The sequence below is a fragment of the Stenella coeruleoalba genome, assembly GCF_951394435.1.
Source record: "Stenella coeruleoalba genome assembly, chromosome: 3".
Lineage (NCBI taxonomy): Eukaryota > Metazoa > Chordata > Mammalia > Artiodactyla > Delphinidae > Stenella > Stenella coeruleoalba.
Window position 1 is genome coordinate 86,702,160 of NC_137148.1, and position 23,882 is coordinate 86,726,041.

The window sequence follows — 23,882 nt, forward strand, 5'->3', positions numbered from 1 at the left end:
TGGATGAAGCCAGACACAAAAGAGTATGTACCATGTAATTCCATTTATAGAACGTTTTAGAACAGATAACTAAACTATGGTGATAAAAATCAAAACAGCAATTTAGTATTGGGGCTGGGGAGGGGAACTGACTAGCAAGGAGACATAAAGATTTTCTTGAGTGATAAAAATATACTATACCTTGACAGAGATGTGGCTTACATGGATGTCTGCATTTGCCCAAACTTACACATTTTGCTTTATGTCAGATATGTTCCAACTTAAAAATGAAATAAGGGAAAAATAAACCTTGATGAATATTAGAGATCTCATTTTAATAGCTCACATCGTCTAAACATATATTAAACAAATAAAAAAGAGCAGTAGGGGCTTCCCTGGTGGCGCAGTGGTTGAGAGTCCGCCTGCTGATGCAGGGGACACAGGTTCGTGCCCCGGTCTGGGAAGACCCCACATGCCGCGGAGCGTCTGGGCCCGTGAGCCATGGCCGCTGAGCCTGCGCATCCGGAGCCTGCGCTCCGGAACGGGAGAGACCACAACAGTGAGAGGCCCGCGTACCACAAAAAAAAAAAAAAAAAAAGAGCAGTAAATTTTTATTCTGCCTGTTTTTCTCCCCTCATATGAAATATAATTGGTCCTTCATTGCCATTCAGTGATCTGCCTCTAAGACTGGAAACTTCTGAGAAGAGCTCTAAATGTTCTTAGTTCCTATCTAGATTTAATGAAACAAACCTAGCTTGTTATCAGGTGAAATATATTTTAATTTGTTTTTAGCCAAACATGTCCTAATTTTCACATTATGTTCTAATGCTAAACAAAAATTTCATCCTCATGCTAAATCTGATGCCAAGAAAATAGATTTTAATAATTTAGAATATGTTTTGCATGCTTCTGAACTTCTTTGGTTATCTGTTTACTAAGGGTACCTTAAACATTGCCTGCATTTACTTATCAGCACCTTTGGTTTCCAAATACTCCTTCATATCATTATTTGCAAAAAGTTAGCAAATTGTGATTTCATATTTAGCCATATTTGGACACAGAGGTATGATTTAGGTTACCTTTGGAGGTTGCCTATGATTATCTATTCAAAAAAAGCTAATTTCAACCTCCTCTTTTATGGGCTTTCATTTATAAAGTCAAAGACTATTTGTTCATATAATGCTACTTTCTTTCTATTCCATATTCTAAGGTGTCTGAGGATGGTAATGAGACCTTTTAATATAGAACTAAGATTTCTCCATCTGTATAACAGGAACAAATTAGGGCATTCATCTAAAAAAAGCAAAGTGCTTGAATAGTGCAATCTCTGATGAAGAATGGGCAAAAAATGGTACTTGAGTTCTCTAAATTAGAGCATTAGTTCTTGTCCTTTGGAAGACAAAAAAAAAAGACTATTAGACTGAACTAAATAGAACAGAGAAGCCAGTAGTCAAGAATAAACTGGAAGGTGCTCAAATCAAGAGAGTGAAGGTGAATGCCGAGAACATAACAAGTTTCAAAGGTAAGATGTTTAACACCCAGGGATCCGAATCACATGACACACTATATTCAGTTGTGCCCAGTCTAAGCTTCACAGTTTCTCAAGATAGAAAAACAGTGCTCCCAATTCAGGCTGCAGATACCCAAGAGAAGCTGTAGATGTCAGATATAAAAGAGGGAGTTAAGGCCAAGACCTTAAACAAAATGAAGTAAAACGTGAGAAATTTATCCAGATAATTTAGGTTAAAAATAAGGTTTTGCATGAAGTAGCCATAAATTCAGGCAAAGGTACATTTTTGGCTTATGGTTTTTTAAAAAAAGGGAGCTGTCAGCTTTTCCTCTATGAAATGAAGCAGATTAGAGGATTTGTGAGTCTCTTCTAATTACTAGAATCTATGTTTATTGCCTCAATTATCTGACTATTTCAAGCAAGGCTGTTTGGGCCTTGGAATATTCATGTAATTACCACAATTTTTCATTTAATTTTGCATGTGTGGACACAATCTTAATGGTGATTTGTATTCCATCTGGGGACTCTTTTAGCTCAGTGGGAATTTCCCCAATGAATGCATTCTGTGGAAACCTGAGGCTGTGATACGCTTACAGGGTTGGGTTAGCATGGAAACACAGAAGTTTGAGGGCTATATATTTTCTGTATAATCAAGGGTTAAGAGCTTTGGTGCCAAGGTTTTCAATTTAAAATTCAAATATTCCTCACTTTTTAAAATACTTCCCAAACTGAAATTTTGAATATCAAGTAGCTTGGTTACAAAGATAAGCAATAGAAACTTTCCATTTCTGAGTGAAATTAAGCCTTTCTTTAGTAATTCAGAGAATTATGTATCTCAAATCAAAAACTAACATAGAAGCATAAATATTATGATTACACATTTAATAAAAATAATTTTATATTCAGAACAATGTAAATCCAGATTAAATACAGAAAATACGCAAAGCCAAGGAAAAAGACATCGTAATTTTTTTTTAAACCAAGTGTTTAGTAATCAGTACTTTTAAATGTATTTTTTCATAAAACCAGAGAATCGAATCATAAGGAGGTCTCTTAATAAGATGGCTATGTAATTACAAGTAGTTCAGAGAGATGCTAGAGATATCTTTCAATTATTAAAGGAAACTTCTTAAAGGCAGGGATCCAACTTTATTCCTCTCTGAACCTCCACAGCACCTCCCTCTCAGGAACTGCTCAATAAATGATTCCTTATCCAAATAAAAGATGGAGCATATTCCCACTAGGAAGAGAGACACTTGGCAGGTTGTTCAAACATACACTCCAAAGAATAACTTAAAGCTCACTTTAAAGGTTTAGGTTCCAGGGTCCTCCCCATACACTCCAAATCAGAATTTCCGGAAGAGCCAGGAAATCTGTTTAACAAACGCCCTATGTGATTTTTATGATCAAGCATGTTGGGAAATAGAACAATGTGATATTAAACTGGGAGCATCACAATAAGAAGAGAGGGGTCTACGAAATTCCAACTTAACATTTTAAGATCTCCTTAATTTGGCCCTAGCTTAACCTTCCTACATTATCTCCCTAAATTCTCAAACAAAGTTGTTTTGTGACAGCCAGGCTGCACTTCTCACAGAAAGCACAATGGATGAAAAAAGTATGGCACTACCAAAACTTTGGTTTGAATCCTGGCTTATACCAAAAATAGTTTTGTGATTCTGGCATCATTAACCTAGCTTGTTTCCACACATATTGGTTTGGCTATGAGTAATAGCTAAGACATCCACCCTGCACTTGACACTTCAACTGGGGGGAAATGTCCTGGCTCTTATTGCAGTTAAGACAAATAATCTAGACTTGCCCTGCTGCCTGGAGTCAAGCCAGCTGCTGACTCTCCTTCCACCTCACTTCTTCCTCCTGATGGGAGGCATAATTATATCACATGCTTAGATTGGTCAATGCTTACTTTGCTACTGGTCGTATTAAGTGACAACCTTCCAGTTTTGCCAAAACTATAAATGTGACTCAAATAAAGAACCTCATTATTATCTCCTAGTTCTGTAGAGACATGTCACCTCAGCATTACAGCACCAATTTCTAATTTCCTACCCTTGGCACCATTCATGTGCCGGGATGCCAGACTCATGATGACCATGCAATTATGACACAAGAAGCATTAACTGCTCCAAGAAACACAAAACTCCCCAAGGCCACAGCTGGTATCTTATATTCATATAATGGATACAACATGTCTCATGTAATATTTCATACTTTAAATTATGTGCCCTCTTATTTAAGTGTCACAAAATTGGGATTACTGAACTTTGCTGTGAACAGAAAAACTCAACCCAGATGGCTCTGAAGAAGAAACCCAGTAATAAAACCAGTACCTAATCACATACAAACTGGGCAGTAGTTAAGGCAAACTATTTATCTGAATACATAACCCTTTGTGAGTCATAAGCAGATATGCGTGGGCAAAAAAAATAATCGAACCTCACTGCAATCCAGTAAAATGGGAATAATAATACTAATATGGTGGTGGTTTTGAATAAAGTGCCTGGCATAGACATCAGCACATAATAGGAAATTTGTAATTGTTAGTTCCTTTCCCTCTTTCCTTACCAATCTGCCTTGCCCATATCCCATTTTTGAAGATTTGCTCATAGTAAGCCCCTCTCTGGACCTACCTCCACCAAGCCCGAAATCAATTCAGCTTTCAAGAAGCAGTTAAACCCCATAAGATGACCCCTCTGCCTTTGTCCATTCACTTTGGGCCACAAGAATCTTTCAATATTCTAGAATTCATATAGTGTTATTGTTAGAAAAAAAAAATTAGGCTCTAATCAAATATTGATCTAAATTTCTGTCTAACATATTACATGTGTACATTTATTCTACTGAGTGAGCTTGTAAGGAAAGCAACAATATAATATGCTTTGTATTCCTCCCAACTGCAAGGACTGTGAGCTACACATAGCAAGAAAAATAAAATAAGGAGTAAACACCCTTACCCATCCCATTCTTGCTAGAACTGGAAATGTAGTTGGAAAAGCGGAACTTCTTTATATCCAACTGAGATTTTCCTTGCGAATCTACTAAAGAGTAGCTCTAAAGTCACCAGCACCATTTTCTACATTGAAAACGTTATAGCATACTTTTAAAAGTTAGCACTAAGTTGCTTGTGGGAGTAGAGGTTGATGCACCCTCTAATAGGACAATAAAGCAGTACATAGCAAAAGTCTTATATGTGTACATCTCCTTTGATCCAGCAATTCCATTTCTCAAAATTTGACATAAAGAAAGAATTACAGCTGTGTATAAAAAACAATGTCCATGATAGTTTTGTTTAAAATGGCAAAAAATATGGAAAGATCCTAAAATATACTCAATATGAAATTGGTTAAATGAAATACCATGCCTCCATTTAAAATAATGTCAAAAAAGAAGCACTTAATGACATTTAAAAAATTGGTAGTATCTTATTAGTGTAAGAAACAGTTATATAAAAATATCATATAATGTTCTAATTTTTTGCAGAAATATAAATGTATGCCAGTTCATGGAAATAGATGAAATGGCTATATGGAGATAACTTTGGGCTTGAAGAATTACGGATGGAAATTTTCTTCTTTGTGATATTCCGTACATTCCAAATTCTGTATTTTTTTTTACTTTCTACATTGGCACTGAGATATCTAAAATATAAATTTTAACAAAGAAAATACAAGTGAACTGTAGAAGTTAAACCTTTTTATATCTCTACTTCCATAGTTCTTTAGCTAACAATATTAGTTGGCATGATCAAAATAGTGAAATAAAACTGGTACAGTTCAGATATTGAACTGATTTAAATGTAATTTTAAAATGTTTAAATAATGACACTAATCTCCTTTAATGGCACAATTTAACGTATGTCTAGAAAAAGTGACAGAAAAGAAGAAAAAAATAAATGTAAATCAAGAAATATATAAAGAGGTGCCAAAAGAAGAATATAGCATTTCTCCATCTAACCTGTTACATGGGAAATTAAAGACTGAAGATAACCACATGGGAATTAAGATAGTAGAGTCATAGTATTGTTCACCCCTTTTCCCTGTTTTTTGATACTTTTGGTTTTATGGGCCAGAGAGATAGAAAGTCAAAGTAAATAGGATGAGATAGTTTGACAGAAATTACATAGTTTATGTTAGTATTTTATGTGAATTCAACTTGTTGCATTAACACAATTATGAAACTAAAGAGTATAACCAATAGAAAAAAATGTGTTTTCTCTCTCTGTGTGGTCTATACTTCGTAGATGTCCAGTGAATTCTAAAAGCTGACTTTGAGCACACAGTATCTCCTTTTTTGTAGAGGAAAACAATGCAGGCAAAGTTACCTGAATAGATAGGGGTAACTATACCTACTACACAAAAACAAAACAAAACCACAGTGGAGCTTTTTATTGGCATTGCAAGATAGAAGCCTAGAGAGAAGATCAAGCCAGCAGAAAACTGACTATGAAGATCTGGCCATTGTTCTTCAGAGATTAGGAAGGAAGCTTGCACAAAACAAATCAAAAATAAATTAATAGAAATGAAATCCACACACAACTGGATAAAGATGTTTATAACAAACAAACAAAAAGCAAAAAAAAAAAAAAAAGAAAAAATTATTGCACTAAAAAGAAAGAAAATCTTCTTTGGGAAAACATTTACTAAGGAATTAAAGAGAGCAAATGCTCTCTTTAAATTCAAGAAAATATTTGCCCTCTGAAACAAAGATTAACTATAAAATATAAAAAGATAACAGGCTGAAGGGCAAGGAGAATTTTTTGAAAAAAGAGAGGAATGAAATGTGGCAAGAATGTAAGAAAACTAATAGTTCCAAAGCAGAATTAATAATTGCAAAAGGCGGGACTTGCCTGGCTGTACAGTGCTTAAGATTCCACGCTTCCACTGCAGGGATCACGTGTTCGATCCCTGGTCAGGGAACTAAGATCCCGTGTGCCGTGAGGTGTGGCCAAAAAAAAAACAGTTGTGAAAGGTATTGAAAAGGAAAAACTACACTGAAATAGAAGAAAAGTTTAAGAATGTAAGAGAAACCTGATTAATTTATCAGTTACATTCTATGTGCCAGACATTATATGACTTCCCTGTATTAATTATCTTGTGAATTTTGACTTTATAAAGGAAGTACTATTATTATGTTCAATAATAATGAGAAAACCAAGGCTTAGAAAAAAAATACCACAGCATATGGTAGGCTGGCATTGACGGGTTTTTTCTTTTACTAAATACATAAGAATGCTTAATAGAAAACAAACTTTTGAAAGAAATAAAGGTGAATACTCAGGAGTCAGAGATGAAGGCAAAAATAAGGTAGAAGACAGACTGTGCAATGATGCTACAGGAGTACAGGCCAAGTCTCCACACAGAATAAGGCTGAGTGTTGGCAGCTTGAGCTCCAAAACCCATTCAGAGGCAGGGGACATAGACTCTGGAAGCATGTATCAGGGTACCGTAGTTAAGTCCCATAAATAGACCATAGTTCACCAATCAAGGGAAAAAGGCCAGGAAGCTGGCAAAGCCACATGTGGAAAGTAAAAAAGAAAAAATAGGGGCTTCCCTGGTGGCGCAGTTGGTTGAGAGTCCACCTGCCGACGCAGGGGACACGGGTTCATGCCTCAGTCCGGGAAGATCCCACATGCCGCGGAGCGGCTAGGCCTGTGAGCCATGGCCGCTGAGCCTGTGCTCCGCAACGGGAGAGGCCACAACAGTGAGAGGCCCACGTACCGCAAAAAAAAAAAGAAGAAAAAAGAAAAAAATAATCTGTGAGAAATATAATAACCAATGCATAGTTCAAATATGATTGTGGGATACCAACTTAAACCATCTTTGTTCAGGAACCCCAACCTAAGAAACTAAGATTAAAAACTAAACCAGGACTTTTGAATCCCATACATCTCAATCAATATAGTATCCAATATAAAACTTCTCTGTAAGGTCACTCTTACACCCAAGCCTCACAAAACAACTCTAGAGGGTTGCCAGATAAAATACAGGGATGCCCAATTATCTATGAATTTTAGATAAACACTGGATGAATATATTCAAAATATTGAATGTGGAAAGAGAAAACAACACTAAGATGAAAGAAAAATTTACATGTGACATACTAAAACAAATTTCATTTTTTATCTGAAATTCAAAATTTAACCAAACATTCTGTATACTGTTTGCTAAATCTGTCAAATATAACAAAGGTGAAAAATATTTTTCGAATATAAACTCACACATACACGTACAGAAAGGGACAGAAAAAGAAAAAAAAAAAACACATGATAAAACAAACAGAAAAACAGTAGAGAAAACACAGATTGCCAGTATTAAAATAAATGGATTAAAATAACATGTTATAAATAATTTTTTATGCAAATAAAATTTAAAACTTAGATGAAAATTTAGCCCTGGAATGTAAGATTGGTTCCACATTTGAAAATCAATATAATTCTCCATTGTTTAAAAAAAATAACAAAGAAAAGCAATCATACTATCTTCTCCACAGATGCAGAAAAGCATTTGACATATTTAAAACCTATTCGCTACAGCTTACTTCGTATAAAAATATGGATATCTTGAACATTTCCATCCTGTGTTTGGGCACAGAACAAAGATATCCATTCTCACCCCATCTATTTAACATCTATTTAACATTGTAGTGGAGGTTATAGTCACTAATAAGGCAACAAAAAGAAATAAAAGACATAAAAATATTAGAAAGGGAAAAATAAAGCTGCCTTCCTTTACAGACGATATGCCCAGACTTTTTTTTTTAAATCCATTGGGATTTGTCAGTTTGTAACTGCAGCATAACCTAGACTATTATAATTAATACACAATATAAAGATATTATTTAGAAATATGGAAGTAACTATGAGAAAAACTAAAAGTCTAAATGACCAAAATGATTTTGTTTGAAGATTGAGATCTGTGGACAAAAGAGGTAGAGGAATGGATTTTATTTTTCATTCCATGCTGTTATGTCTCTGCTGATTATTAACCACTTTCTTTCATTGGGAGACAATTGTCTATGGGTCGTTCATTTTAACTCATCTTTCAAGCAAGGCTCCGGCTGACCTTTGTTCCAAACTGTCTTGTAAAATATATTTGTATAACAAATAGCTTTGGAATATAGAGATAGTATCTCCTCTATAAAGGAGAGTTTTGCTTATAGCCTTGGAATATATGTCTGCCTCCACAGCAAGGGGCAAGCCCATTTACTGTCCATTATAAAAGACTCAGAATCCCTAAACTCAGATTTCTTTTCTTGTAATGCAGCCAACTGCATATATAGGTATCATCTCCCTCTCTTTGTGTTGCCCTGTGGGCATTAAGGTTCAAATATCTGGCACAAAAATAATGCTGATACCTTGGCTTCTGCCGTTGCTGTGATTCATATAGTGTTTTCATTTCTGACCCAAGGTGTCTTGTGTCTTCTGACATTATCCATCAAACTGTGGTAGGCTAACTTGTTAGCTTGTAAATAAAGTAAAATATCTGGCTATTCATAGTCTTATATTCTTATAATACTTTATGAATATTTTATACATTTTAAGCCAAAAATTAAAATGTGAGCATTTGTCTATCTCAGTTTGTAGAAAGAAGACTTCCTATGGATTTTTTTAAAAAGGAAAACAGAAATGAAAATAAATTTGAATTGATTGATAATATTTTTACTTAATCTACATTATCAAACACAATCAACAGAATTAAGAAACTTGAGACTGTGGGAGAGAAAAAAAGTTTTCCTCGACACTCTTAGGGTCCCTGGTTGGGTCTGAAAATTTAACAAAGACCAATTAACAGAAGAATAGCATATAAATTTATTCTGTATGAGTTTTATATAACACGGGCGCTTTCATAAGAAAATGAAGACCCAAAGAAACTGACCAAAGAAACTAAACTGTTTTTTGCTAGATTTGATGTAGAGCGGGCAGTTGTGTAGAAATATGATAGCTTAAGGAGTATGAGGTAAGAGGAGTAAACTGAGAGAAACTTTCACACGAGGGTTTTATGACCTGTTCAGTGGAGGATGATGGGGGAAATGGCAAAGTGTCCTTCCTGCTTCTGCCATTTTCTCTAACTCCTTCAGCTTAAAATATTCAATATGCCAGGGTGCCATATTTTGGGATTGTGTGTCCTGAACTCCATCAAGACAAACTTGGAAAAAAGTATTTGTATTATTTTTAATAGCACTTATTTAATATTTCAAGAGCACTTGCAAATACAATTTTTAAAGGATAAATATAACATATTAGAACAAAAGAAGAAATATTTTCCAATTACCATGTGGAAAATGTTCAACCTAATTAGTAAAAAATTAATTCATATTTAAAATTACTGAAATATTCCATATGTTTGGCTAAAAAAAGAAAAAATAACTAAAAGAAAGGAAATTAATCAGTTTTGTTAAGGGAACAGAAAAATAGTCCTTCGTATTGCTGAAATAAATTATTTAAAACATTTTGGAGGTAAAATTGGAAATATTTATCACAAGTCTTAAAAAATATTTTTACCTTTTGACTTAGTGATTCCAATTTCAGAAATCATGTTAAAGAAATAATGAAGAAAATGAGCACAAAGTTTTCTGCAAAGATCTAGGTATTAAAAATATTAATTATAACAATTAAAATTTGCAAACATCATTAATGTTCAACAGTAAGGAGTTTATTAAAGAATAAGCTATAGCCACACAACTATGTATGATTTAGCCATTAAGAATCATCCTACAAACTAATGTTTTTAATGAAGTTATATATAGACGTGAAAAGAATTTTAAAAAACAGTATATACAGAATGATTTTATTTGTCATATATACAGATGTAGACAAAGTTTGCAAAACTATATGTACCAAGTTTTGCATATAACTCTCACATGAGGTTTTTATGACCTGTTTCAGAGAAGTATAGTGGAGGAAAAGTCAAAGTGACCTTTTACTTGGATTTTGTGACAATAGGTTATTCTCTTTTTTCAATTGTATATATTTTCTGATTTAGTTAAAATCAATGCCTATTGATTTGATTATAAGAAAATATTTTATTTTTAAAAAACAAAGCATAAATTTGCTTATTCCTTTGGAAATGTATCCTAAGAAGTCAATAAAAAGTGTGCACTCTGATTTAAATGCATGTAAGATTAATCGACACTTTGTTTATCTGACAATAGAGGACTGATCAGAAATCCCAAGCAGACATTAGATATCATATAGTAGAAAAATATCATTATGTGGGAAACTTTTAATGATATTGAGTAAAAGAAATTATAATGTAGTATGTAGAGTAAGAACCTATATATTTTTAAAATTTATTTTATTGAAGTAGAGTTGATTTACAATGTTGTGTTAATTTCTGCTGTACAGCAAAGTGATTCAGTTATGCATATATATAAATTATTTTTCATATTCTTTTCCATTACGGTTTATCACAGGATATTGAATATAGTTACCTGTGCTTTACAGTAGGATCTCATTGTTTATCCATTCTATATATAACAGTTTGCATCTGCTAATCCCAAACTCCTCCCAATTCATCTGTCCCCCACCCCCACTTTCCCCTGGCAACCACAAGTCTGAAGAACCAATATTTTTAATGTGCAACAACAGAAAGGGCTAGAAGGAAATGTACTGAATATGCATGGTAGTTTTCTATGGACAAGAAGATTATAAGTAATTTTAGATTTCTTTTCTTTAATTTTTTTTGTTTCCAAGATTTTCTACAATTTTACTACATTGCTTTATATTATAGCAATAAAACTATTAAGAAGTCCAGTCCTGCAATAAAGAGAATCAGAACCAGGGGAGTAGATGTGGGGAGGAAAGCCAGATAATACTTAGTGGGAAATGGTAAGGAGAATTTATAGGATTCCATAATCTATTGGACTGGAAAAAATGAAGGAATTTACTTGGGTAACCATTATCATTATTTTTTAAATTGGGAGATTCAGGCAAAGTAGCAGACTTTAAAGACAAGATTTTAAACTCCAGGGTTTTTATTTTTTGTTTTGTAGTTTTTTGGAACCTCTAGATGGATATGCCCAATGGGCAGGAAAAATGGTACAGGGGGCATATGGTAAGTCTGGTAGAACTCTAGATTTAAAATCCAGCAACATACTGGAGAAAGTTAAAATCAATGACTGCATGAAATTACCTATGGATAATGTAGCGTAAGAAAATAAGAAAGCCTATAAGAGAGCCCTGGAGAACCTCCAGCGGTTACCAGACAGGCTGCAGGTGACGTGGTAGGAATTGCTGCATGTTAGTCAAGAGGTGAACTTTGGAGTCAGGCAGAACTAAGTGAAAATCTGTCAGTCACCACCTATGTGGCCTTTGGTAAGTTATTCAAACTCTCTACGATGCCCTTTCCACATTTTTTTTAAGAACTAATACCTGCTTCATAGGATTCTAAAATGTCTTCACAATGGCATGAAGTGCTCAATAAAACACAATAGCTAATGTTAGCAATAGTCATTGTCCTCTTAGTGATAGTCGGTGTAAAAGTCAAGAAAAATAAGGAGCAACCAGAGAGGGAAAACTTATCAGGATAAAAGATGTCTCGAAAGGCAAAGAAGGAGAATTTCAAGCCAATGGCAGTGGTCAATAGAATTAAATCCACATTAAGATGCAAATCAAATCTAATGGCCTTGGTATTTAGGAGGTCATCTGAGATGTTTGCAAAAATAATTACATCAGGCTTGTAATCATATTTTTCTTTTCACAATAGAGTTAATACTATTTCCTTTTTTTAAATTGAGGTATAGCTGACTTATAGTGTTATATTAGTTTCAGCTATATAACATAATGGTTTAATATTTGTATGTACTGCAAAATGATCATTCACTATAAAACTAGTTAACATCTGTCACCACACATAGTTACAATTTATTTTCTTGTGATGAGAACTTTTAAGGTCTACTCTCTTAGCAACTTGCAAATATACAATGCAGTACTATTAACTATAGTCACCATGCTGGACATTATATCCCCATGACTTATTTATCTTATAACTGGAAGTTTGTACTTTTTGACCCCCTTCAAGTTATTACTATTTCTTGACATTTAATTTTGTAATTCACTCACCCAATTCATAAAGAAATAATGGGGATTGTTTTCAAAGTAAAATTTATGAATATATTAAAATCTGCCACTGAGCAATTTGAAAAAGTAAGGGTCATCTTTGGTGTGTCATTTTGTTTTCTTTCCATCTAATAATACTGGCAAAATCTCCTTTTCAATAGGGATTTACAATGGTTTCCAAGTCTTCAGAATTCTTGGCAAGAAACACTTATCATAGAAAATACTGATATCGCCTCTACTATATCCATCTCTCAACAGAACTCATGGTGAGAAAGAAAGAAACAGTAAGAAATATCTCTTCAGGAAACTTCTTCCTCCAGGTGTCTTAATTTTTATTTTATTTTATTTTTTAAGGCAGCATAGTTGGAAACACCTTGCATCAAAAAGTGCTTAAAAGAAAAATGTCACAAAACCAGAGAACATACTAGGATACTTAAGGTAGGATAGGAGAGTTCAAGGACTAAAACTAGATAAGCAAGAACAAAGGAACAACAACAATAAAAAAAAAAAAGATACTTGGGAACCTTGAGATTCAGCCAAAACTTGGAGCTGCTGTTCAGTGTTGATAGCCCATGTACAGTGGTGACAAGTCGCTAAGGTCGGGGCTGGGGAATGTCCTGGCTCTGGCTTCAAGCAAAGCTGAGCATCTTCAAAGTGAGAGAAAGGAGCACTTCATGTGAGATGAGTTTTCCAAAGCTCTCATAGCTGTAAGTCCCCATACTTTTCTGTGCTTCTTTGTCATCGGGGTTAGAAAGGCCTAGGAACCGAAAGCAGGACAGCTAGACCAAAAAGGCACACAAAAGTCCGTTGTCAAATGTATCATTTTCAAGCTGAGGGTGCGTATAATACATGCATAGAAAAGGAATACCAGCCTAATCATCATGGAAATGGTTATTTCACATTTAAGACCCTGAGAGAGTGTGAAAATCTAATCCACCTATGATTCATTTTTATCCCACACATTCTTAATTGAAGAGACAGAAAGATGCTATTCTTTAAAAAATAAATTGTCCGGCTTAGAAACTATATCTGAAAAATAGCAGTCGTTTATATTAAAATCAATGAAAAAAAAATCTGTGTTCCGTATGACTGAGTATGTCTGCTCCTTGTCAAACTACAGATAAAGCCGTAGAAAGGCATACTCTCAAGTCTTTCAACTTGAAGGCAGCTCTGAAACCAAAATAAGCAGAAGTGGCTTGGGGGGGGGCGGTGAAGGGGGGAGGAAGGATTGTATTCTCACTCCCCACCTCTCTTGTTGTTAAATAAATATTCTATTTGTTTCCTGCCTAAAACTTGGCACATACAACAATTCTCTTACATTATGAATTTTTACCTTGATTTTGATCTATATTTTCTATGTCAAGTATATTTCTAAATTTGAAATTTTATGAAGCATTATATGGAACAACACCTACCTTTCATTACAGAGTACCCCACAACATTATCAGGAATGAACATGGGAAATATGTAGCAATAATTTGTATTTTGAGCACAGTGGACTCAGAATTGCCACAAAACTTTTTTCCACACATAAAAGTCTCTTTTTATATATTTTATCCTTTCTGCTGTCACTACACCTAAAATTCATTTTTGAAGTATATATTATTCACTACAAGAGGTTTTGAGTTTTTACTTTGCTTTTTAGTTATGTGTATTTTTTTCTTTTTTTTCTTTTTTTTTTTTTTTGTGCAGGGAGTCTTCCTTATGAACATTTTCTGATACGTCCTTTCTTCTAGTGTTCTATTTTTTTTCCTAAAAGTAACCCTTTCATTGTGTTAATAAATAAAAATACAAAGAGCTTTATTCGAGGGTTTTAGACATTTTAAAAATCTGTCCTATTCTAATAGGAAATCTTGGAGACTCATTGAAATAGCAGCAAAGGCACACGTTTCTTTTTATTATGAAAGATGTTTATGCGAGGAACAAAATAGACAAGAGAAAGTAACTGCTTCAGAATACTTGATAGGCACTTTAATCTTCTATTAATATGCAAATTTTGTTCTTTAGAACCCTAGTAAGAGATTTTTTTTTTCCATCAGGCTATTTAAAAGTAGTCCTATTCTCCCAAAGGTCCTTCTTGCATGAGTCTAAGTGAAAGTGTTTTTTATGCTAATTCCCAAGATGCTCTTGTATGCATCATTTTCTTTTGAAATTATATGGAGTTTATTGAACCACATTTGTAAAACATTCCACAGTTGATTTCATTCTGAAGATCTCCTTTAATAGAATTGATTCCCTTGTTGATCTGTGTCGTAGGAGAATGTTAAAGAAAATCAGTTTTAACAACATGGAAGAAATAAGAAAGGGCTTGTGGACAGAAATGAAGATACAAGCTTATGAACAGGAAAAGGACATTTTTGTTGAGTAATTAACCTCATAAGAATTTGAGCCTACTAGAAACTATTGCATTGATGTTACAATTGTAAAGTACCTCTTCATATACATAAATCTCAAGAGTAATCAACAAGGTACATGCCCATAGGCTTTGGCTTTTTTTCAGGCATTTATTCACCACATTACATTTCTTTTCAACACCTTGCCTCTTCAAAAAGGCTATAATTATAACAACAATGCAATGACAATTCCCTTATTGGTATAGAAATTAAGACAAATAATAAAATTATTTTTATATAGTCATGTTGTTCTCCACACACCAGCCACCTCAGCTACCCAGTTCATATTACAAAGAATGCAACATTTTACATTATTTCAATTCTTGCCATATTGATGGAGGACATCTCAAACATGTTATCAAAATGGTGATCTAATATTTTTTCCAGGGAACGGGTATTTATTATTTATCTACCTTGTTACAGTTATAAAAAACAAAATCTGGGAAATTTTTTGAGTGAATAATGTTTCTTGTGGACTAACAGGACTATTCTGATTTTTTAAATTTATCAATTAATTGAAGTTGTGACCCCTCACTCCCCAAGATATCTATCCCTACCTCAGAAATATCGGCTATATATTTCTTCCTAGCATAAAAATACTCTTTAGAGTACATTACAATCCAGGCATAAAATTCAATCTCAACATGCCTCTTTTAATTTTTTTTTTTTTTTTAGCAACAACAGTACGCTTCACCTTTGTAACCTAACCTATATACCCAGTGGGGGATTCTAAATGACATTTGTTACCCTGAAGATTAAATCACACGGAAAGAGAAGTTTTACTAACATGAAGGAAAAAAAGGCATGTATTCTCCTGACTCTGTGCCTTTTCAAATCAATTTCCCTTTGGCTAGAGTATTTCTCCATCTCCTCCACCTGGCAAAATTCTTCAAGGTCTAAGTCAAACACCTTTTCTAATAACTTCTGTTGATCCTTCCACTATCCCCAGGTAAAATGGCTTATTCCATGTGTTAAAAACAAAACACCAACACCAACAACTCACTGTGTCTCTTACATATCTCTCTCACAGTAGTTAACACAGATATGGAATTGTTTTGTTTACATGCCAGTTTTCTCTAACAAAAGTCCAGACATCTGTCTTTGTTATCTTTTTAATTCCCAGAACATAGCAAAGATTCAATAATTTACCTGCCTAGCCCACTTTGTGTGCTTAACTACTAAATATTGAGAAAAGGAAGATGTATACAGGGGTAAAGTTTTAGGGGTAAGAGTTTATCCTGATCTTTATGATGTTTCCTGACGAGGTTAATCATAAAATCAAGAGCTACTTATGCTATTTTTCTTTAAAAAGCCCACTTTCACATTGTAAATATTAGGTAGAGTTCCAGAGGTGTTTTCGGTTATATAGTGGTATGTTGATTAGAGAGAGAAGAAAGTCCCTAGAGTGTTGAAATGTATAGCAACTTCTTCGAAATTTGCTGGTTGATGTCTGGAAGAACTGATCTGACAATAAAAAAATCTCATTCCTTAGCAATAACAACTGTGGAGTATTGATAACCAATAATTTAAATCTCTCTGCAGATATAACAAACAGTACCTACTTTGGGACCTAGATGCAGTGAAAAGCATGTGATTTTAGCAAGCAAGAGGAACTAACAACAGTCACACACAAAAATTGATAGAGTGGGTTTGAGGATTGGTTTAGAAAGCACAGAGCTGACTGAGTTATTACCACTTGGTGCATTAAGGGATAATAGCTGTGCAGACCCTGTATAGTTATAGACACCAGCTCAGCAAAATCTACTCTTGCCCAGAGAGGAATATTTATATTTGGTATATAAGTTTTTTCAAAGGCATAAGAAGTCCACAATATATACTTGGAGGGAATTTGTTCCACAGATAAAAGTAAAAAATACTATCCAATTGTTAAGTGGGTAACGCCATGGGCATTAGAACCTAGTATCTAGTGAGGCTACTAGCTGATGCCCTGATCAAAGTCTCATCAGTATAACTGTGTTCCCTGGGATGAGTCAGAATAAAGAATTCAATACATTGCTCTATAATAACGTCCCTGAGAAAGCCCCTACCAGGCAGATATGACTCACTTGGGATAAGAGATACATCTAATATATTTAGCAACAATTACTACTGGCTGTTGTCCTTGTCTTTGAAGTTGAAGTAGTTGGCCTTCTATCAACCGTTAGTCTTCAAAATGAAGAATTTGTCATATTTAAAATTTTCAACCATGACTAAATGTAAGCCACAAGGATATGTGTTTCTGCTACCAAATATTCTGAGAAAATCTGTGGGCCAGCCGAATAAATGATATTTCTTAATGGTCTTTTTCCAATAAAACAACTAACTTTTGCTTTATACTCTAAGAACTTTTGTAGAAAATAGAAACTAGAGAGAATGAGGTAAATTCCTACACTTGGAGTAATATGAGCAAAAAAATAAAATAGTCAATGACCACAGTTTGACATTATTTCTACTGTCTTTGGCATTAGATACACCATTTGTACTGTGTATTCATTTCCACTGAAGCTTGAGGTTGGAGGAATATGCTTCAACCTGTGGTCTGAGAGAAAAGGTAATTCTAGAGACAGATTTATACGATGAACTTTGCATGTCACCAGAATGCAAATAAACTCATAAAGAGAAGCCGTATCAGAAGAATTAACCCTAAAATGCAAAAAAAAAAAAAAAAAAAAAAAAAAAAAGAAGACATGACGCAGTGTGTCTTGTTTTGATAACATCAAGCATAATATTTTAAAAGATTGACAAATTTCCTTATTTTGTACCATAAGGAAATTTCTTAGTAAATGAGAAATTCTTCACATAGCTTGTCGTGTCCTTACCAGCCAACCAGAGAATTAAATTGCTATTCGTGCTTAGCAAAGTTCAACAGGGCAGTTACTGAGGTCAAATTTTCCAGGACCTTTGAAGCTAATTAGTATGAATTCAAAGGTTATTCTCTGGAACTCTAAGGAAGTTGCTGACTAGTCTCTATTTTCCTTTCTGGCACTCTTTCTTATACGCTAAGGCATCTTACAAGACTTTTTTTTTTTTTCCATTTTCACCATTTAAATTCAATTTTAAATCTATACGTGTAATAAAACTCCAAATACGAATCTATTTTTTCTAACCCCACACTGAAGTGAACCTGATTTCAGTCATTAAAAGACTAACAACACATTTTTAACATGGTGTACACATATTGGGAACTTTTTCTGCTTATAGGCTGGTAATTTATCTTTCCGCAGGTAACTGCTCACTGTGCACAGAGGCTTAACTATTGTTTAGTAGTAGTATTGTCAGACCACTTCACTAGTTCATCAAAAGCACTCTTAGGATGATTGCTCAGAGTTCTGGGATCAGGAATGTAAATATCTTGTTTTAAGGAGAGAAATCATCTTTTAAACAAATGAGACTCTTCATCCATTTGAGTCTCTTGTAACAAGTTTAAGTTTAGCATAGTCAAAACAGAAGTCCTAGTTCCACCATCTCCATGTCCATCCCAAACCATTCCTCTTATCTTCCCATTTCAATGTGTGATATCCACCCAGTGGCTTCAGATAGAATCCCTGAATCATTCTTGATTCTTCCCGCACCCTCAATTTTCACACCCAACCTATTAACACTGTTGGAAGCATCACCCAAATAGATCTTGAATCCATCTATCCAACTTCATAGTCACTACCTATCGTTTAGACCTCATTATTACAAAGTCTCCCACGCTCCCTATTTCTACCCCTGCCCTGCTTCTTTAAAGGCTATTTTCTGTGATTTGAAACACAAATCATCTAATCTTACTCAGCTTTTGAAAACTCTTCCGCAAGTTTCCATTGGACCTAGAATAAAATCAAAACTCCTTCCATCAGTGCAACTTAAAATGTGGTGCCAGTTTGTGACATAAGTGCAAATATGAAGAGTAAATATTTAGAAATGTTTATACTCATGTGACAGTGCTGTGACACATATATATATGAGCAGTGAACTTGTTTTGTTGCAAAGGCGTAGACCGGCTCATGTTGCCAGAAATCACGTGGTGAGTTGTATGCGGCTCAATGTGCTTATGAGTTTTAGACAATAGAATCCTGTGTTGGTTTGCTATGGACTAGAAATATATATATATTTTTTTAATGAATAGCCCTTCAGCACAAATAGTTTGAGAAACTCTGATGTACATGTTCTGGCACCGACCTCCTCTTCAGCCCCTCTCCATCTACTTGCCCCCTCATTTTCTTCGTCACAGGAACCTTCTGACTTCCAGAACAATTAATGATCTATCTCTCTTAAGCCTTTGCACATGCTCTTCCTTATGCCTCTAATAATCTTCACCTCACCCCATCTCCTGCTTTGCTGTATTCTTACTTTTAAGAGTTGGGTTTGTACCTTCTATTTAGAAAAATCCCACATGCTTTTTCCCTCCCAAATGATCTTTTTCCAATTTCCTCTCTTGTTTTACAGAACTGTCTGTTTCTTTTCATTTGCTTTGAAGGTTTTTTTTTTTTCCCCTGCTTTTTTTTAATGCCCTCTTTTCCTTAACAGTTGTCTTCTAGACATGCTTCTGCACGTGAGGTGGCTTCTTCCCTGCTTTCTATTGAATATCTTTGGGCTGACATGTGCCCATTTCATTCTTTCAGCACTCTGAAATATAGCAAACAAAAAAGCATGTTTCCTTTTAACTTTTCCAATCTCAGCTCATTTCAGGTAGCAAATCAAGTGGTCTCCAAGTGTAAAACAGTCCAGAGCTTGTGTGTGGGGGGAAGCAGGTAAAGATTGTCATAGTATTATGGGGGGAGGGGGCCTAAAAAGGAAACTAATAAGAAGAAAATGATGGCTCCAGACAAAGGTATCAATTTCACCATTTAAAAATATGAAAAGCTGAATATATTCCTTTACTTCTACATGGCTTTAAGACTTTTGAAGTAAATTTGTGGAACTCAACCAAAATAGGTTGCTGACCTCTGATTTTAATAACTTGGATATTCTGCAGGGCCAAATGTAAATAAAACTAAGCCTTGGGTGAAAACCATGTGAACAGAATTTCTTGTCAGTTATATGGCTTTGACAAAAGATTTGCAATTAAATATAATGACTGGGTACATGTAATATGAATTGATCTAAAATAGTGTTTTTTCTCTGTTAAACCCACCATTTTGAGATCATAGTCATCCTTAATGATCTTAAATATATTTATACATAGGTGGAGATCACTTAAATACATCAAAAATTTTTAAATTTAGGTGTTATAATTCTTTAGGGCTATAAGAAAGAGTAAGAAATGCTAAATATATTTGTTGTTCAATAGCAGAAGAGAAAATTTTGTAATTCTTTAATTTTTAGAAATATTACTACAGGGAGGATAGCATGTATCTGTAAGCATGCAAACTGTCGGTTGCTAGGCTTAGAAGTATTAGAAAAAACAAGGGGAAATAAGATATTTGGGCAATGCTTTAAATGACAACAAAACATCATTGTCATTTATTAATAAAACTCTTTAAGTAACAACATGTATCTCCAGTGAGAAGGAATGGGGATCAGAATAAAAGGAAATCTTTGTCCAAGTTCTTCTTTCCAAGGGCAAATTTGTTAGGTCATGAAGGTGCTGTGCCTTAGGTCAAAGGAAGAATCATGGAGGGCTTGCCTCATCTTGACCCAAACCATGAAAACTTCTTGCAAACTCTCCTGTTCCCTCCTCTAGCCATTCCAAGTCCTACCATCCATTACCTGAACCACTGCAATAGTCTTCTCTCTGTCTCCCTGCTTCCAAAACTTTCTGTCTCTAATTCATTATTCCCCTGCAATCACAATTATCTGTCTAAAATATAAATTGAATCTGCTTAAGTCCTTCGATTACTTTGCCATTGTCCTTATATCCTTTCATGGGCCACAGGAAGGATGTGGCATGCATAGTCTGGGCCGCACCTCTCTCTCAAGCTCGTTGCATCCCATCCTAACCTGGCTCTCCATGTGCATTTTTTGGGGGGGAGAGGGAGTGTTCTTCAAAAAAAAAAAAAAATAGGAGGAAGAAGGAAGAAGAAGTGGGGGGAGTCTTAAGGAGAAGGAGAATTATTAAGTAGGAGAGGATAGAGGGAATGTTGGAGAGAAATATTTGAGGAAAGATCTGTGTCCTGTTTGTTTCTCAAATGGTAAGTTTTCTGAGTACTAGGCCATGTCTGTTTCTCCCTTCATTGAACACTCAGAGCCTAGTTCAGTGCCCTATAAACAATAGGCACTTGACAAATATACATTCATTTGTTTTAAATTTTCAAAATCTAGTGAAATGGAGAGTCGGGTACACTCTTGTAATTAATTTTCAATAGTTCTGTCTATTGAACAAGCAATATAACATTTTTAGAAATCTTAAAAGTACACAAAAGTAGAAGTGAAATCGATACTACTGTCACCTCCCAAAGAATAATTATGACTAACATTTGATACACATCCTTGAAAACTGCACTAGTCAAATTTTTCTGCCTTTTTTCCTCCCTGTTTTTAAGAATCAACTACATGCTACATGTTCTTTCCATTTCTCCCAACAGCATAACATAGATATTTTCAATATGGCACACATTTAACTAAAAAAACAAACAAAGTATCACTTTCACTAACTAAGTAATATTTCCAGGTCACTTATTTTAGCTCCAAATAATTTGGAGGAATTAATTAACCCTTTATCCTAGCACTTCCTAAACTCTTTTGCCCCCAGACCTGCCCCCACTGCTAAGACTATGGTGTCTGACAATGGAGAAAGAGAATTCTCCAGTTTCTTGACACACCCATTTGTCCAGGTAGGAAATGCCACACCTGACCCGAACAGCCCATTTTGTGGAATCAGCCAGATCTCTAGAATGTACCCCAAACTCTTCTACCTCATATGGAAGAGAATTTCTGACCTCATTGGATTCTTTTAAAATGTAAGGCTCTTCTGCCTGAAGAAAGAGCTGTGTGCGAAGCCAGGTGTTCTTCCTTCCGTCTTGATTTTCCTCCTTCTAAGTAAGGAGTTAACAACACCTGGCAGGACTTCCTCTGCCCTCGGGTCGTCTTGCCAGATTTTCAGGGAAGGATGCACTGAACAAAGACATTTATATATCAGAGCCCAGATTTTAAGTGCAGAAGTGTCAGGTTGTGTTTATTTTATATTTAAAAAAGGAAATTTTTAGGAGTATTTTCTTGCTATTAAGAAAAGTTACTTACAATAATATAGAGTTAAAAGCAAGAAATATTATTCTATTCTATTTTCAGTTACTCATTATATTTAAACACAGAGTAAATGGACATAGGCTGCCTGAGTTTAAATCTTAGATCTACAACTTGGCTTGTAAACTTGGGTAAATTATTTAACCTCTCTGTGCTTCAGCTTTCTTTTATTTATTTATTATTGAGGTGAAATTCATATAACATACAGTAACCATTTTAAAGTGTACAATTCAGTGACATTTAGTGCATTCACAATGCTATGTAATCATCACATCACATCTTTCTAGTTTCTAAACTTTTTCATTACCCTAGAAAAACACTGCATACCCATTAAGTTATCATTCCACATTTACCCCTACACTTACCTCCTAGCAATTACTAATCTGACTTCTGTCTCTTTTTGCCTATTCTGGATATAGGAAGAGTTATGTATGTGAATTTTTTGCCTGGCTTCTTTCACTTAGCATGATGTTTTCATGAATGGGTTTAATTTACCCATTCATCTGTTGATGGACATTTGAGTTAATCTCTTTAATGGGGATATTAAGATCGTAGTCCTTATCTTAGAGGGTTGTTATGAGTATTAATTAATTAATATTTGTATATTTAGAATATTGCCTGTTTCAGTGTTTCTTAAATTACATGAAAAATATAATTCTCTATTTGGAACTGTGTATATGTTATTCATATTTACATATCATAGAAACTGCTGGTCATAAATGTTTCCAAATAGTTAACAGTTATTTTCCTAAATGTTAGTATCGTGGATGTTTTTTACTTTTTCTGAGGGCTTTTGTTTTTCAAATTTTATTTAAATGTATCTCTTTTATATAAAATATGTGAAAATTGAGTTCATTGTCAGATACACATATAATTACCTTTATGTAATTTCAGAATCATTTCTATCCATTTGGAATTTGTCTAACACAAAGAAATGGTTTAATAGGTGCATGGGCATGTGGAATTTAAGAATTTTTTTTTTTTTTTTTTTTTTTTTTTTTTGCGGTACGCGGGCCTCTCACTGTTGTGGCCTCTCCCATTGCAGAGCACAGGCTCCAGACACGCAGGCTCAGAGGCCATGGCTCACTGGCCCAGCCACTCCGCGGCATGTAGGATCTTCCCGGACCGGGGCATGAACCCGTGTCCCCTGCATCGGCAGGTGGACTTTCAACCACTGCTCCACCAGGGAAGCCCAAGAATGTTCTTTTTAGACTATATTTATCTGCCTTTCAAGTGACATCTGTCATAAGTAAGATTTGCTTTAGATATTCTCTGCAGCCTCTCCATTTCTGCATGTTATTACCATGGTCAAGCTCATGATTTGGGGGCCTACTGTCCAAGCCCAGACCCCCCAGTTTCCTCTGTTTTATTTGTGGTCCAGGGGGGAATATTGGTGATGCTGCGAAGACACAGTCAGCAAATGAAAAGCTGCTGTCAGAGAGCCACACTGCAGTGGCAGTCATGAGCCATTTTTCCAAAAGGAATCATTGCTCTGACCCTAAACAGGCTTGTAGTGGCTTCAGTTCTACTAGTGTCGAAAATTGCAAGTGAGGCCTGTTAGGCACCAGGTAGGAGAGTGATAGAAGTGAACAGCAGTTGTCCAGGCCTCGTCTGCATATGTGTGACCCATGACAGCACGAGGCATTCTTGTACTAGGTTCTAGGTGCAGATATCAAATGCAGAGAGTCTGGTGTTTTCTTTAGACAATAGCCTAGTCATTGCACCAAACCTTAGTCTTCTGTAGAATGAAATTTAA